The following is a 19,547-nucleotide window of genomic DNA, read 5'->3' on the forward strand; positions in this document are numbered from 1 at the left end:
TTTTTTTTTAATTTTTAATTATGCAATTTATTGCAATAAAACATATAATATAATATAATAAAATATATTATATAATCAATAAATACGAGAAAATAATTCATATGTACTAAAAGTTTCTAGAAACTTTATCAAGTGAGTTTCATTCTACAACTTACAAAGTAGAATGTTATCTTCATTAAGAAGTAGATATTACATGTGACGTTATAAATATGTTTTGAGATTATATATCAAAATTCTATTAAAATTAAGAAATTCTGAGAGTATTGAGTCTCGTTTCGACAACTCGATTTTACAATTCTCTTCATTATTCTTATGTTAATCCATATATTAGTTTATAAATTATTAATATACGATTTAATATACTCATAATTACACAAAATAAAAAATCTTTTTTACATGAATAAAAATGTTTTTAAATTATGTTTTGCAGAAATGTTTTTACGTTACATAATTAAAATTTAATTCTATCTTTTACTTAATAATTTTAATTGCACATAATTATTTAACAGAATCACTTGGACTTTATTTTTCATTATCATTGTCTGCATAATGAGCCAATGTCAAATAACATTGTTAAATTCGTGGAAATAGATATATAGTCAAAACTCTTCGTGACCATGTATCCAGATATTACCGAAGATATTTTTAATCAAATTATAAATCGAAATATAATCCCGATTGCATGATTCAGTTTATATATCAGAAGCTGTTCCAAATAACCCATAATTTTCACGTTTACAGTTATTACAAATCGATTAATGCCTTGTAAATGTATACGTATACGTATAAGCATAAGAAGCAAGTGTATTTTAGATGTCGACAGACAACGATAATGGAACAGCTGTGTATACTGCGAGGGGACAAAGAACACGGACACATTCAAAGCGATTTCTGCTCGTTCGTTGTGTTAGTGACGAGAAAATATTGTGACGCAAACGCGATAACGTCGTAGCGCAAGGTCGAAGAGCTTTTCCGATTCATCTAACGCTACAATCAGCGAACACGTTATGCTAAAAAGTTTTATACCTGCGACAAGGCATGGCAACGTGAATGCCTCGGCTTTATCGCCGTGTCATTTCAACGTGTTTCGAACGTGTGGAAAAATTAAACAGGTGATTGTCTTGTCACGTAGACTTTCATACTGACGACTCGGATCACTAATATTAGATCTTTGCATGCGAAATAACCCGTTTAACAAATTTTGTATTGAAAATTAATTGTTGTGAATATTAATTTGTAGAATTGAATATAATAAATGTTTCATTAAATGAAAAATTCGAAATATATCTGTTGTAGATAATTTGATAGCGGTTAATGCAGATCATAGATAATAGTAAAACTTCTTTATGGCCATATAAACGGACAAATTTATATCGTATCTCTATAATATGTTTATATAATGTATCAATGTTGAGTTATTTTTTAAAACGTATAAATTGTCGAATTTAAAATTTCACGAATTTCAATAGAAATGTAATGTGTTAAATGAACAATGATTAGAGTTATTGAAAAGTGTTGTTGATATATTATTATTTGTACAAAACAAGTCACCATTTTTCAACACTTGTTCTTCTCTTCGAATCTCGTTTGAGAAAACTCTTGAAATATCCTAGCTCCAAGGTAATGAATTACCCTAAAATAGAACGTTCTTTCTTAGAAATCTTATCGATCTTCCGCGTCCTCGACGCCTTCTTAACGACGCCTACTTCGATGCTCAGTAGATGGAAGATCCTTCGTGAAAGAGTAAAGATCTTGTCATTAAATTCATCCTCATCAATTAATTATATAAAAATTCCACAAGTCATGTAGAACTTTTCACTCGAAAATTTAAAATTATTTTTAATATTCAAATTCATTAAAGATTTTAATTAATTGTTTCAAATTTATTCATTCATTTTTTTCCAAATTCGAGAATAATTTTTTAACAATTTTGATTTTTATCAAGTGATTTCATTCTTTTTATATTTAAATTTTTACGTGCAAAAATTATTATATTATATTTAAAATATTTTTCAATAATTTTTTTGCACATAATATTTAACATAAACAATTGAATTAACGAAATAATGATACGATTAAAAAATTTTTTGTGACAAAATTAAAATTTTTCTCACTTGGAAAATCCAATTTTTCGTTTCTAAAATGTTTTGCGATAAAAATAACAAAGCGGTGCTACGAACTTTATTGCTCTCTTCTTTTCTCTTTATAAATTTTTCCATTTTTATAACATATTCCCGCAAGTTAATGTATTTTTTAAAAATATTTCTTTTTTTTTCGCGAATGTGTTTTAATAAATATGCTTAAAACAAGTAAATAAAAGTACAAGTTGACGTTTAAAACATGGAAAATTTTAATTAATCTAACATAAAATTCAAAAATTTTTATTTTGGAAAAAATGGAAATTAAAAGTAAAAATTAAAAATTAGTAAAAGTATGATAAATATTTTTGAAACAAAAAAGATATAATAATAGTCGTAACAAATTCTTTCCTGAAAGCTGTGCAATTTAAATTTCAAGGTTCCTTTGACCAGATCCACGCTATATTATCTCTGAATAGCGCTGTAACGATTGCATTACACAACAAACGTGCTCGTCATCTTTAATATCTCTCATCGAGTGTTTGACATTTCTACCACGAGGAATAAATCGTCAAAAATAAAAATATTAAAAAAAAGAGAAAGATAAAAATAAGTAGAAAAGAGAAAAGTATACAGTTTCTGCATTGAATAAATAGCAGATAATTAACATTTTAAAAATTCTCCAAAAGTGTGAAAAAGTTAATTTGCAATATTATCGATAAGGTTTTTACGAAAAATTAATTTGTTTTCTAGATCAATGATGCAATAGAAAAAGCGATACGTAAGCGAAGTTATCGTGACTAAGTTTAATTATAATAATTCGACTAACGAGTGTACTCTTGGAAGTAATTGTTCAACGATTATTTTTAAGCATCGAGATAATTTGGACGTGTTTGAAAATTATCCAAGAGTGATGTTTAAAAATATTCTCTCATATTTCTAATAACATCGAAATGTTTTATAATAATTGATCATGATTTTTTTTTAATATCATTTTTATTTATTATTATTATATTTTAAATAAATATGGCTCATTATTTTGAAAACATATTTTCAATTTAAAAATACAAAGTTGTTTAAATATTTTTTTATACGTAGAAAATTAAACGAAAAATAAATTTCTATAATAAATAATACCATAACAAAATATATTTATTATTTGTCTTTTTAGTCTGAAAAATTTATAAAATTTTATTCAATTTAAGAAATTTTTGTCGACTAATTGAATCGACTTATGACAAATTCGAATAAAATTTAAACTTTAATAATTAACAATACAAGAAAAGAAATATCAAATTATAAATTGAAATCTGTTTTAATTGGATTGCATTGTTTTCCTTTTCAAAAAATGCCATTTGTTTTACCATTTAAACGAGATCAAAAGATAATTTAAAGAATTTAATTGCAATTTCATAAAGTTTGGTTTCATTTAAAAGCAAAGTCCTTGGTCTACAACACCTCGTCGATAATTCTCCTTTCTCCGCGATACGCGTGTAGACACAAAACGAAAGAACCTTCGATCGATCATCGTACAGTGGACATTCGTGTTCTCAGGCATTCGTAAATATCGTCCTTTCCGTATGACAATTTGTATACATTTGAGCGTAGCACGATGCGTGGAACGATTGAGTAAACTTGGTTAGTGCTCTCTAATTTTACATTGGATACGGACGTGGAGGACGAAATAATTGTCGTTGGTATAAGAAGAAACGATTGACATTGACTCAATGATGGAGGTAAAGGAATTGTAAAAATAGGAAATTATTCTTTCTTCTTCTTTTTTCTTCGTTATTTTTCTTGTGTTACTTATTTACAACTTTCTTTTGATTTTGTTCTTATTTTATCACTTGAAAATTTTTTAATTCAATAAAATTCCTTTTTTTGTGTTTTTTGAAATTAATTTATTTTTTCAGAAAAATAAAAGAATTCAATTGGGAGTAAATTTTAATTCAAGGAAAATCGAATCATTTATTTTTTCTTTTTTATACCATAAAAACTTCAAATTTTTTAAGATTTAAAATTCTTCATTCTTTTTAAAAAATTGATATTCTCTTATAGTTTAGATTATATCAACGTAGGAAGTTCCTCGATAAAATTATTAGTAAAAAAACTTTTCATTTAGTAGAACAATATGATTATAGGATTTTATGTGTATATTTATTATTTACTTTGAAAATTTTCTTTCATTTTTATCTTAATCCTTTTCGTCCTTTTTCCATGAGAAATGATATGACATATTCAAAATTAATTCTTTCGTATCTACTTCCAGTAGATAAAACTTTTACTAAAAAAAAATACAAAATATATAAATTTAGTACATACTTTTACTTTAAATTTCTCAATTTTAAGTATTTTTTGAGATATCATTATAATAATTAATGATCATTAGCTATATTATATCTTATCTTCATTATAAAATGATTGTTTTTTTCTTGAACATAAATTACATAATTCATATTTATAGAACAAATAAGTAAGTTCTATTAGTACTTTAAATATCTTATTTACTAAAAAATTCAAGATTTATTTTACAATTAATAAATTGAAATAAAAAACTATTATTTATTAGAAAATTATGATTCTCTTAAAAAAATAATATAAATAATAAAAAATTAAGTGAGTTTTATATTATTATTTATTATTATTTCAAAACTATTTTACAAATAATTAACAAAATAATTTAACAAACTGAAATAAAATGATCATTTATTAAGAAGAGAACAAAATAGCATAAATAGAATATTTCACAAAGTAGATAAACAAGTTACTATTTTAATTCTATTACTATATCTTATGTTTGTTGGAACAGTTAACCGATTGAAATATAAAGTTAATGGAAAATTACCATTTACAAATCTTGTTAGACAAAATAGAATAATATGAATAGAACACAGTATCACAGAACAATTTCTATTAATATTTTATCTATCTTACATTTCTTGGAATAATTATGAAACAAAATTATTCGAATAAAATAAATTATATTTATAAATCTTATTGATCAAAATAAAATAAAAAATTTAATTTATAAATTTTATTTAAAAAAGAACAGAGAAATATAAAATAGAACATATTAGAAGAATAACATTCGATTATCAATAAATTTCTATTAAGAGCTTTAGCGTAATTTCGAATCTATTTATCATCGTTCCTGGCAATCCCACTTATTATTCTATATATTTCCTTTATATATTTATTTTTTAAAGCGCCATTTATTACACAATTACTAAAACTTTAAAATTTATTTGAAATACTTCTACGCTTTTAATTTTTCAAAAAAGTTTTATTTTATTTTATATGAATATCAATGATTTTCATGTGATGCTTCATATTTATCAGGAATTAATCTTTTATTATATAAAATAATCTTTATCGAATTGTTTTTAAAATTGAGCATCTATTTTTACGAATTGTTCACGAATTCATAAACGCTAATAAATTAATAAAATTTATAGAAGAAATAATATTCAAAAATATATTTGATATATTTTTTTTTTATTTACTTTAAAGAGATAAAATCAGTCTGAAAATTGAAGATTGAAAATTGTTTACAATATTTTGAATATATGTGTAGAAAACAATTTTTTTTAAATTCCATGTTTTTGAACAATACATTCATTCACGTAAGAAAATTAAAGAATAATGAATTTTTTTACACAATTAAATATATAAATCTATGGAGAAAACAATAATGAAAGCGATTTTCAATTCAAAAAAAGGCAATTACATTTAAAAAAAAAATTATCACTAATATCGGAATACTATTAGTAATACTATTTAGTAATACGTTATCCCTTACTCGATCGATAAAAACATCAAATGTTTGTTTCAACCGAACTTCCTTACCCACATTTTAAATTCCGTCCAAACATTTACTTCACTTACCATATAATACCGACTATAGCGCCATTTCCCTTTCCCCAAATGATCTTTCCCCGGAAGATTCTTCTCTTTCCACCAACTGTCTCGCAGTCTCGCAATACGTCCAGTCGGGAAATCGTTTTCAACGCTATTATTATATCGCGACGGAGAGAGTCGAGGCCAATCGATGTCCGGTGTGCGATGAAATAAAGCCGTGCACAAAGGCAGACGCGTCGGGGCGGCGGCAGTGGTGGCAGTTGTGGAGGGAGAGAGACGGAAGGAAAGAAGGTTGTCCCTCGCTGTGGCAACCTTCAGCTTCAAGGGTACAGGGCCGTCCCCTTTGCTTTTTCGCCCTCCCTTCCCTTCTCTTGACCAGACCAGGCCTGTTTCGTGGAATGCAAAAGCTCGAAAAACGGCCTGACGTCTTTCCACGAACTATTCTATCCCAACTTCTCCTCCTCCTCTTCCTCCTCTTTCTCTCTCTTTCTCTCTCTATATATATATATATATGTATATATATATATATATGTATATATCTCTCCCCCCGAGTATTCTGTTACCTATTTTTCTGTCTTACTTTCGCTTATAAAGATGTTCGTATTGTAGAGGTTGCTCCTCGAGGTTGAGGTTCCAAGGAATGATTCACCCTTGATGTTCTTTTTATTTTTATGGAAGTAGGGTCGTTACAGGTTGTAACGGGATATTCATGTTTATCTTTCGTATATAATATGATAGTTATTTTAAAAAGTATCACGAATGTTTGCTTTTATGAGATGAATTAGTTTTTAAATTCAATGCAACCGCGCATCTTATTGTTTTCAATTGGAAAAACAAAGAATAATATATAGCATCAAAAAATCGCTCTAATTATGATGTTTCTATTCATAAATCATATGAACATATTGTTGTTGATTTTGTTAACTTTAAATATGAGTTTATTGATTTATTAATAATAAATATTAATTTATAAATTTATTTTTTCATATCAATATTAACTTTTAAATATTTTTGAATATTTTTTTAATAACGATTTCTTTTTCTATTTAATTTTTTATTTAATTGTAAATTATACAGTTATTAAAATTTGAAAAAATAAAAATATTTAACATATTATTGTGATAAATTCTCTTGGAATTTTTTTTTATTTGTGTAATGGACTATCTATTATTTTAATATTTTCTTTGTATATAATATACATATTAATTAATTTATTAATTATTCAACTTTGTTTAAGTGATTAAAATAGATTTATATTAAAATTATTAAATTGTGATTATTTTTTTACAATATAAACAATTATATAATTAGAATTAATATTGTATTACATATTATATTCATTTATTGTATGCTGAAATTTATTTATTCAAATTTATCATCCAGTGAATTACGAATGCATATTGTAGATACGCATAAAATGACATGAAAAAATGACATGATAAAAATAGATAAATTATGTATATTATTATGTTTCGATAAAACTGTATAATTTTAACAATTATAAAAATGAAAAGTTTTAATTTCATTATTTTCTTGAGTTTAATAATGTTAAAAATATAATATATACAATTTTTATATAATAAAAATTATTAATATTACATGTTTGTTTTAAATATTTGTTTTTATAAGATTATATAATTATAATATACACAATTATTAATATTTATTAATTATTACAATTATAAAATATTATATCATTTTTAATCATACTAAATAATTTCATATTTGATAATATTAGATAAATTCTTCTATTTAGTCTTTCTAACATTTTCCCCACTTCTCCATTTTTTTAACTTATTTACAATAATTTATAAAGATTTCTAAAAGTTTCTGGAAGTTTCAATGTCTTTCCAGCCCCTCCTTTTTCCTATTTCTGTTTTGTAGAGGGAAAGGATCGGTTTAAGAAAGACGAATTTTAGATGTGGGGTTTCAGTTAAAGTTCATTTTCAGTGGAGTAAAAGTGAAATGGATTGCAGAAAAGAGTACACGAGAATGAATTTGGATTTTAGGTTCGTACAAATATTTTTCGTATATTTTTTTATTATATTAACATTTACATATTGAAGTTTTCAAATTCGATTTATAATTTCAAAGTTTTTATTCATTTTTATGCATTTCATCGAAATGAATAATTGTCGCGTAAAATTTGAAAGCCTTGAAAGTGTTTTCGAATTGTGATATTAGTGATAAAAGTGAAATGGAATGAATTAATAATATGGTCATAAATAGGAATATGGTATGAAGAGAAAAATAGTTTTGAAGTTGAATTAAATAATTAAGGAGTTTAATATTTGCAAAGTAAATTAAATACTATATTAATATTATATTCGTGAAAAATAATTTATTATCAGAACTGCAAAAGAAATTTTAATTTGCTCTTCATTTCTTTACTTATCCATCATTGTTTATATCTTTTAAAAATCTTTACAAATTATAATAAACATAATATCTGTTTCTACTTTTTTTTTTAATATTTTTATACAATGATATCAATATAGTAATTTTCTGAAAATTTCAAATTATTTAATATAATTTTCCAATTTTTCAATTATTTGCAATATTTGCAATATTTGCATTGCATTGTATAACATATTTTTTTTTATTCAATTTAAATATTGTTGTAGCATTTATGTTTATCTAGTACAATAATAATTTTTTCAATATTTACACATAATTTTCAATATATGTTTAAAATATCAGATATAAAAATTAGAAAAATATATAATGAAAAAGAATCGATTTTTGTTCGAGTTCAAAAATTATTCCTTCCATAAATTCTTATTTGAAGGTACACACTCAAACAGTTTATAAAATGCTAAATATGAATATTATTTCCCCTTATTTCCTCAAGGACAGCTACCGATAATAAAAATTTTCTTGTCCTACCTGTTTGTACATTTGGATAATGGCATTTCAACACGAATGTCTACATAATGAAAAATTACTTGACATATTGATTTTGACACGTAGAAGAAATTTTCCTAATCGATGATTCTAATTATCATTATTATTGTTTAAATATTTTTATTATAAATTATTATAATTGAGTTCATATCTCATCATTTAAAAAATAAGAAAGATTACGAATCAATGAAAACCGTTTCAAAAATTATTTCACTATTTCCATAAACTTTTCATGATACATTTATAATAATGCATTGAATAAAAATGCTATGTGATCGTAATTATTTATATTACATTTGAAATTGCGCGCCATGTTAGTGAAGATATCTTCTAAAATATCGATAAACAGAAAAATTAAATCGTGAACGAAATAAAATTTCACAAACTTCCATAAACTTTTCTAATATTTTAATTCTTTCGTTACTATTCAAAATTACTGTTCAAGTCGAAATCTGTTACGTAATGATAGGCATATACTATTTCACAAAGTGACAAAAAACACTGGCCAATCACAGAACGCGTAGAATTGAAGTTTCGACACTAGGGTTAAATATATATAACCAGCTAGATTCTATGCATTCTGTGATTGGATAGAGTTTTTTTTATTAATAATTTCTTAATAAAGTCGAAACGAAAATTTCTGCAAGGGAAAAAGTTATTTGAAATCAATTCAGGAATCTTTAATTAAATTAAAGATACATAACAAATTTAAGAGATTTAATTTAAAAAAAAATTTAAGATAACATTACCAAATTTTTATCAATTGTAAAAAATTTTAAAATAACCAAAAATAATATGTTGCAACATATTATAATTTATCATCTGTCTATTAAAATAAATCTGTCTACAGAAATAAAATATAATTCTAACTAAAAATAAATAAGATACATGCATATATTATATGTATGAGATATAACGAAAGAATTAATTTATTATATTATTTATTAAACAGTTAAACATCTGGTCTAATCTAATCATTTTTGATCCGTGTTAAATTCGTGTGTTGAAATCTTACAAGATATTGAATATTTTTGTATAAATTATTTATGATTTTTTTTTCTTAATTAACAATTAATAATGTAAATTACAAATGATTTATCAACTCTTAATGATACTCGTATTTTTTTATATATATATTAAAATACTGAATAATAATAATAATAATAAAAATTAATAAAAACACAACATGACAAATGGAAGAAGCTGAATTCTATCATCTATCACTTTCATAATCTTTTCCTTTTCTAAATTCCTTCCTTCTAAAATAAGAGAAAAGATCCATCACCTAACCTAACTATTTCTTTCATCTTCCCTTCTTTGGTACATATAAGATCTAGGACAAAACGATGTTCGAAAATCTCTTCACAATAGCATTTCCGTGAAGAGATTTTCTTTGTAAGCGGCAACCGTATTTTCGAACACTCCCTCTCCTGTTTTCCTCTTTGTGCTCCACGTATACGTACTCAGAACCATATCCAGTGTCAATAGAACTTCTTCTCGCTTCTTTCTCGAACCGAACGTTCGAAGGGGTGGTCGACACGTAGTGTGCCTTCGTGTAAAACGATTGGTCGATAATGGCCGGTTCCCTCGAAGGGATTCCTGACTTTGTTTATTCGAGGATCGACAGTGAACGGGTTTCGTAGCATTTTTTTTTTTTTTTATTCTTTCGAGGTTGTTAAAATTTTCTTCGACACGTGACTCGTCGAATTTTTCCTTAAAGTATCCTCGATTAGGAAATTAGATAATAGAATTGTTATTGAAACATTTAGGGATTTACAGATCATAATAATCGTTTCTTCTGTAATGATTGTAATATTATAATGGTGAAGAAGTAAAATAATAGGATTTAGAATAATACTCAAAAGTCTTTTACTTTACCAGGGTCACTAATACCAGAAAAATAAATCTAGAATTCTTATGAAAGAACTATTTTGACATGCCATTTACCCTAATCCTAATAATCAATTAACAAGATTTAAATAGCTACTATATTTTTCTCACTCGCTCTCATTACATCTATTCATTGTCAATGGGTTTAAGTTAAATTAATAATGGGACTAGATTATTGTAGTTTTGAAGGATACAATTGTATTGAAGCATATACTATTATATCACTATCAAAATGTTATAATATTTTACATTTATATGAATCTCAACAATTAGAATTTAAATATATAAAAATCTGTAGAATACGTACATATGATATACAAAAAAAGTATAAAATATAATATGGATTATAATATTTAGAGAATGAAACAAATTTCAATATGTATATAATATAATATCAATATGTATTACACATATATTTTGAAACTCTGCAGATATAAGAATTTTATTGTATATTTAATAATTTATTGATACATAATTAACATTTAAATATGTCATTAAATATGAAATATCAAATATAATCTTTTCTTGAAATATAATAAAAACGTAAGTAAAAGATAAGTAAAAATCAATTTTACTTATTTTAACAAGATCATGTATTTTTTAATACATTAATCGAAACATATTCTTTCTCAATAAAATTCTCAATAAAAATATTTAAAAATATTTTATTAACATTTAAAAACCACTTAAATGACACTGTATATACTTTTTATTTTTATTCTGTAAATGTTTGACATATATTTAATTGACAAAATAATATTTTTTATTTATCACTCATATCATTGAATTTCACTTAAACGATAATTATAATTATAGTCATCATTCTAAACGAATTCTTTGTATTTATTATGAAATAATTTAATATATTTTTTCAAAAGTAATAACTATAAAGATATTTTACTTATCATTTTAAGCAAAGATGATATCGTTTAAACAATGATTGTAGCAATTAGTACAGTTTTTATTTAGAGGCCATTTTAGTTGTCGATTAATGACTAGTACAATTAATGCTAGGAACAAAAATGGTTAATTTCGTGGCGTTTTATTGTCTTAATCACGGGCAGTAAAATAAGTAAATTGAAGCTGACTTATGACACCGAGTCCACGCATGTTCTACGTGTGAGTCACTCGATTACTTCATTGTTTCTTGAAAAATGAGTCTCGATTATAAAGTAGATTGATATCAAATATTAGTAATAATAAGATTACAATCTCCAATGATTTGATTATCGCCTTCATTATTAAAATGTTACATAAGTAGCTTTAAATATTCTCCGTTAAAATATGATCTGTTTCACATTTACTTTTGTAAAAATAATTATTTAAAAATTATTATCATAATACCATCGATTGATATATTTTTTACAAATATTTTTTTACAAATTTTGGGTATATTTTTATATTACCTTATCTATCGAAATGATTTTTTTTTTAGAATCACTACAATTATTTTTATATTATTATTTATGTAGTAAATTTTTAAGGTAAATTCTTAGCACTAAATATTTCTGAACTTTATATATATATATATATATATGCACACACATACTCCAAAAAATAAAATATTATATTTATTTTATTCTATTAAAAATATTGGACGTATTTGAAATAATATATTTACAACTTATTTTTAGCACAATAACGTTAATTTAAACAATTATGTTTCTCTAATTATATTGAATCGATTCTCAATCGGTAAAATCTTCATTCACTTTTACTTTAAATTGCTTAAAATTAGGAAAAGAAAGTTTTTAAGATCGTTTCGATATCCCGTCGATTTTCTCCACCATTCTCTCGATCGAGAAATTACTGCCAAGGACCGAAGCACCTGAGTCAAGCTTCCACGCTCAGCGTAAAGTTTCTCCCTTGTTCTCCAATTAACCTGAATTGCACTCAGGAGCCGCACAAAAGCTCCGCAGTGGTTCACAACCTGGAATGGTAATTGTAGTATTATCGAACGAAAAGCGAATTGCGCCTATATCCTCAGTAGGTATTGTTGGATCGTAAATTATTTACCATACTTTCGGTTCACTTTTGTTTGATTTTTATTTAAATTGTAAGACGATTTGTGAAAGAATTGAATTATATTTATTAATATAAATTGACGGAAATTTTCTAATAAATATAAATTTCAAATTCTAAAAAAGAAATATAAACAAATAATTTTTTACAGCAATTATATTAATATATTTATTTTAATATTAAAAATTTCGACATAAAATTAAAAACAATACATACTCATATTATTAAAATTCGATAGAACGAATTTCATATTTAAAGTTCATATCAATTTCTATTTATATTTATAACTCTCTATGTTATAATTATTGTTACAATTATTCTATAAAGAAAAGAAAGCGTTAGAATAACAATGATTCTTTTACATGTGTGTAAATTACTAATTTAATCCGAATTTTGTAAAATTTTTTTGACAATACAAAACAAACGATTCAAAGAACGTACCAGAATTAATCACCAGTAGTTGATCATTTTGACCTAATGCACAGAGTGAGTCACGTAACGCGATTACTTCAAATAACTCTCGTAATGATTAGTTAGTGTATGAAAGATGTGTCATACAAAAGTTGAATGGCGTAGAAGAGAACATAAGGAGATCAATTGTTTTTTTCTAAAATAGAATCATGAATTTTTAAATACAGTAATCAGTGGAGATTATTATTATTCTTTTATTTTCTTATTGATTTAAGAGATATTTTCTAAAATATCATATCACTTAAGAAAAACAGAAGATGTCTCTCGTATGACAAATTTTATATAATTCAAATTATCTCTTAAACTAATTAAATCAATAATTTATATATATATACAAGAAATTAATAACATCAAACTTTATCTTTTTCACATACAAATAATCTAGATACAAGTTATATAGTTATAAAGTCATCAGAGATACATCACAACAATCTGCCAAACTTTGAAAAAACCTTTTTTAACGGTCTCGCGTCGTTCCAAACACATATTCAACAATCTGAATACATTCTGTGACCGCGTATTATCCGTTCCAACTGTGAGAAAGATCTCTTTTGTGGAGCTGGTCGAACTTGGAAGGCATTTTCTCGAAAGGCAGCTGGACGAGAAGACTTCTTTTATATCTGGGGGAGCGGAGGACTAACTCGCCAGGACTGGCGCGCTGGTCGATCGTCCTTCTAGGGCCAATAGGGCTTCTTTTCTCCTGTTGGCTTACCACCGTGGTGTTGTATCCTGCCAAGGGCAGGGAAGCTCCCTGGAACCCGACTTGTTTCCAACAGGGGCCACTGGCCCCGCTACGTGGGATATACCGGACGACCTTGGGCCTCATGGCCAATTTGCGAGGTCCATTCCCTCCCAGATGGGCCCTTACCGCCGGCTTATTAACCACCAAGTCACTCGGCCACTCCTCTACGGAATCCACCGCTCGTCCACGATCTCGCTTTTCGGCGACCGAGAGAGTGCTTCTTCTTTTTATTCGCCCCCGTTTAGCTGTGTGCTTCGAGGCGGTCCTCGTGGTTTACCCTCCTCTGGATTCTTTTTATCGATGGAAATTTCGAGTCGAGGAGGAGACACACGTGAAGAAGAGCGTTAAACGAGATAGAATTTCCAAATTTTGTGGATTAAGTGGATTAAAGTGAATCGATGTTTGTGATTTTTTTTTTTTTTTATTGTATTTTGTTGCGAGTTAGGTTCAAGTAAGTTTTTGAGGTTAATAGGAGGGAATTTATCTTTGTATTGTAAACAAATATATGAAGTAGTCCTTGTAGATTTATTGTTTTTAGTGACTTTTTAAAACTTTTGTTGGTATTGATTTAATGATTTTGGCATAGAAAATGTATGATAAAATCTTTTCAGTGTGAAATTCAAAATTGAATTTTGCTTCGAACGTAAAGCCATAAATCAAATATATGGATTATTTTTGAAGGATTAATAGTCCTCGATGATTTTTGATACGTTTTAATTATTAGAGTGATAAATCTTATCACATGACACGACAGATCCATTATCAGATGGCAATACAAAAATCAAATCTATTCGAAACTGATAATCGCAGTAGATCTAAATTTTTAAAGTTTGTTTTTGACAGTATCTTCCTGTTTATCCAAATGAAATCTTCGAATCGCTACACATCGTGACACAGCATTGAAATTATATTTAATATATCACTTATACCAAGAAAAAGTGTACTACTTTATTAATTTCTTGTGTTATTTATTCCGTACAAAAGATAAAGAAGACGAAAACAAAAGAATACAATACAATAGCTTCATTCAGCTATTCTTTATTCATATAATAAATTGTATGAAATTAAAATCAATAAAATAAATCATGCGTAAAAAAATTTTTATATATAAATTAAGGAATTATTTGTTTCTTTAAAGAGAAAATAAAAAAGAATTTCATGTTTTACACGTGATTGAAAGATTTTTGGTAAATGTTTAAAAAGTTCTATCTCAAATTAAAATTAAAGCTAATTCTCTTTACCATTAAAACTAAACTGATCTTAGCTACCTAAATTGTTTTAAAGACGACTTTTCTCTAATAACTTTTTAATATACAATCTTTATCTTAATGCTGCTCACTTATGATGACCTTGAAAATATTAAAAAAAAAAAAAAAAACCATCAAAAGAAAAAAAGAACAATAATAATTATCAGATTTTTTCATAAAAGATAAAATTTAAATACAGATATGCGGACAAATAATCCTATTCGCGTTGTTCGACAATCCTCTATACAAAGAGAGAGAAAAAGAAGTAATAGAATCGATTAATCGAAGGAACGTGAATCGAGTCACGTTCGCGCTTGTAACATTGAAACGTCGTAAATAGCGAACGGATAACGCGGGGAGAACGACTCATCCTGCCTCTGTTCTTTGAAAGTCCGCCCGCCAGTTCTGTCATTACGGAAACGCAGCCCGAGTACGTAATTGCGGTGAACAGAAACACGTTGGTTGCCCACTTGGAAATATCACGTGCATCGCGCACTCGTGTGTCCGATGGGTAATTTAAGTCTCCTTACCGATCATTAATCGTTGTTAACTCGGCTCCAATACGTGTTAACTATCTTGATTTTAAATGAAAAAATATGAAAAAATATTCTCTCGATGCTACCTAATAATTTTTAAATAATTTTTCTCCCTTAATCATTTCGATATCGAATTAATTTCTGCAATAAAGATTGCAGAGTAGAGATAATTAATATTTTATTTTCAATTTTTAAGTTTTTTTATTTAGCCGTGTTCGAGTCATTTTTAATTATGGTATTAAAATTATTAAATTATGGTATACATACGTACATGATATAATAAAATCTCATATTACCGTTTCCATTTCGAAATATTATTGAGTTTTGTGTATTTTTAATTCACTTGGATTTTCCTTTCTTCTGTTCTTTGAAGACTCGGAAGAACAAACATAATGTTATAAAATGGCAGAATGTTTAATTATATATGTATGAATATTATTATATTCCAAAACAGAGTAATTAAAAATAAATGATTTTTATACTTTTCTCAATAATTACACGAATTATTTTTACTTTTGGTACTCATAAATTTTAATGTAAAACAATAATTTTGTGAACATAATTATTTGTAGTGAATTTATTATTTATTAATTTATGGAGCTATTATTTTTGTAGAATAACGAGACTATACTCGTAAAATTAATACGATTATACCTGGTATAAGAATCTTACATCGAATACATAATGTTCTTTGCGAATAGTAAATAGATCAATATCTGCAATAGCAATATTACGAAACAGGTGTTCCCGTAAACCAGACAATGGAAAAATTCTTTCAATAATCTGAAATCTTATTAAACCGTCTAAACCGATTTTTACTTAATTCTGTTAACAAATTATTATCGTTTTAATTAAACAACAATTAATTTCAAAAAAAAATAATTTCCTAAAAAAGTAAAAAATCTTTTACTTTTCATCTCCAAATAATATTAATCAATTATATAAAGTTATGAATTATTAACAAAAAAATATTATTTAAATTTTTTTATAATTATTATTAAATTACTCACTTTATTTTACATAAAATGTATGTATGAAAAAATTAGAAACCATACTTGACAAAAATTAAATTTCTTATAAATCTTTTTTCAATTATTCGTATTAAATCTTTAACATTCGTAAAATTTATGATATTTTTATAATGATATTACACGTTTTATCTTTGATCTATCAAAGATATATTGTAATAAATAAAAAATTTTATCGGGTTTCATATTCCAAGGTTAAATCAATTTTTTAAATTAATTCAATATTCCACATGTTTTATTCGAAATGATTGAATTTAATTTATTTGATAATAATGAAAATGAATTTGTTTCTATTCGCGTTTCGATATTCAATAGGAATTTAAATATTCGTTAAATAATTGAAAAGACACAAAATGACGAAAGAAAATAAAAAAAAAATTAAGGAGGAAAGAAAAATGTGGAAGAGCGATTTAAATTTAATTCGTTCGATAGAAGATATAACAATGTTTACATTGTCTTATTGAATTTTTATTAACTTGAAAAAGGATAAGCGTTACATTGACCTTTGTATCAATGATAATTCAGTTGAATGATGTCAATATGTATCGCGTTAATCCGCATTTTTAAGGTTGTTCGACGTATTTTGATTTTCTTAAAGTTTGCAATTCTTTTTAACTTTCATTCTCGGAAAAAATGATTCAGAAATAATGATTTATCTTCAGTTTACGTAACAGTTTAAGTAATAGTTTAATCAATTGTAAAGCTTTGATATTGAGTAATACGAGCAAATTTATTTGTATATTTTAAAACATCTATTTGAGAAAATTCCACAATGTAAAAATATTTTTAAAGTTTCTACATTCATTCTTATATGAAATAATTCCAATTGATTAAGATTAAATATTATTTTGACAAATGTTTTGATTTCATTTAATTCATGTACTGCAACATTATATTAGAATATAGAATTTTCATAAAATTTGAATAATCTTAAGATGTTTTCATTAGCGATAAATTCTTGAATAAAAACTTTTCAATAAAATTTTTAGTATTTTATGAAAAAGTGTGAAATAAATACGAAATTAAACAATAAAAATTATAAATATTGTATAATTATCGTAACATTATATTGTATAATAAATTATAATATTAAATTATTAACAAACTTCTTTTATCGTTAAAAGTGCTAAAAATGCATGCTTTCGTTTCATTTAGCAGTCGAGTCTCAAATGACTCTGTTGGAAAGTAGAATGTAGGTATGTAGTTGACAGTATCGTATCAATCGGTACAATTACTCATTGTTTTCCATTTAAGACCTCGTTATGTAGCGAAGTTGTTTTATTGGCCTTAGTTTTGGTTCCATTGCCATTGAAAATGTAACCTTATATGTTTTATTACACATATCAATGTCACTGCATAATGCCTTAATTTAAGACCCCGCTATATTGTGGAGATTGCTTTAACTTTGATTTGATCCCTATTCAAATACAGAATGCTACGTATACGATCTTGTGTATCAATCGATCGTTTGATATTTTATATATCAGTCATTTTCAGTAATTTATGCATTCAACGTATAAAATTTGATTAATTCTACAATCACGCCACCTGTTGAGAATCGCTAATAGAATCATTCAATCTGTCTTATCCTATCAAAAACTTTATCAATCTTTTCAACAGAACATAACCTAAAATCGACGCGCGAGACAGGATATTCTAACACTACAAAACGAATTAACCAATTTCATCATCAACCAACGCTCAACCATTCGTTTCGTCGTGCGACACGTGTCCATTACAGTCTCGGTATTAACGTATTCAAAGGCATAACCCCACTACGTTTTATCGAATTTTATCATTCGACATGAGCACTGCGCGTGAATAAAACGATACGACTCGACTCATGGACGAACTGTTTCTCTTCTTCTCTCTAGATGCACTCTATACATGATTATGTTTGTATACATATAGTTTATCGTGCGTTCGCGCGATCGTGTGTCATTGCGTCTTCTTTCACTATGTTTTCTGCGCACGCTATCCCAATGTAGCGACAAGCTGGCGCGTGCGAAACGCTCGCGCACGCACGACCAAGTCGTTGTCGCGCCCTTGAAGAAAGTTAGCCTTTGTCTTATCACAGTCAGCTTGCGCCAGGCATCAGCCTTGACTTCGCCCCTCTTCCACACTCGTCTACTGACTGTGCTGCGAAAATCGACCGGTTAGCATCTGTCTCATGTTGCTTCGACGAACGGACGAATTATAGCGACTCACAGGTTAGCTTTTGGCCTGGAACAAGCTTTTAGATTAATCTAAATCGCCTCACGGACCATTCGGGAGAACCTTGAATCTTTCATGTGCTATACGTTAGGTAAAGTAACATTTGCAAGACAAATACATTCTATTTCGTAGCAATTTGTGATTTATCAATCTTACCACATATATTTTAAAGTTTTATTCAAGCATTATTGCAACGAACGGATCTTTTTTTTTAATTTAGAGTGATAAAAAAAATAGAAGTAATAATCAATTTAAAAACAAATTCTAATTCGTACATCAATGTTAATTCGCTTTGAATTTAATCTTCTTTAATTTATAATTTTAGATTTTGAATTAATTATCAAGTTTTAAGTTATGAATTATGTAATGACAAATATATATATATAACGATAATAATGATTCTTCAAATCAATTTTATCATTACAAATAGAAACTTGCCTACTCGCTTATAAAATTTTCATAAATTTTTATTCGCGATATTTCTTCGTTATATTTCATCTTGTTGATTATTCGCTGTGAAACGTGACTTTTCCTTGTACCATCGTTTCAAGATCGTT

At 26.3% G+C, this 19,547-nt stretch overlaps 1 protein-coding gene across 6 annotated transcripts in view; it reads left to right on the forward strand.

The window, feature by feature from the left end:
* LOC108000731 (protein roadkill) overlaps window positions 1–19,547 on the forward strand; it is a 158,409-nt gene that overhangs the window by 114,028 nt on the left and 24,834 nt on the right. The window contains exon 1 of one of the 6 annotated variants that reach the window (XM_062085389.1): window positions 18,942–19,081. The exons of the other annotated variants lie outside the window; for them this stretch is intronic. The gene's annotated coding sequence lies outside the window, so the exon portion shown is untranslated. Of the gene's footprint in view, window positions 1–18,941; window positions 19,082–19,547 lie in introns of those variants that run through there. 6 annotated transcript variants of the gene reach the window in all.

Source organism: Apis cerana, linkage group LG15 (assembly GCF_029169275.1).
Source record: "Apis cerana isolate GH-2021 linkage group LG15, AcerK_1.0, whole genome shotgun sequence".
NCBI classification, from domain to species: domain Eukaryota; kingdom Metazoa; phylum Arthropoda; class Insecta; order Hymenoptera; family Apidae; genus Apis; species Apis cerana.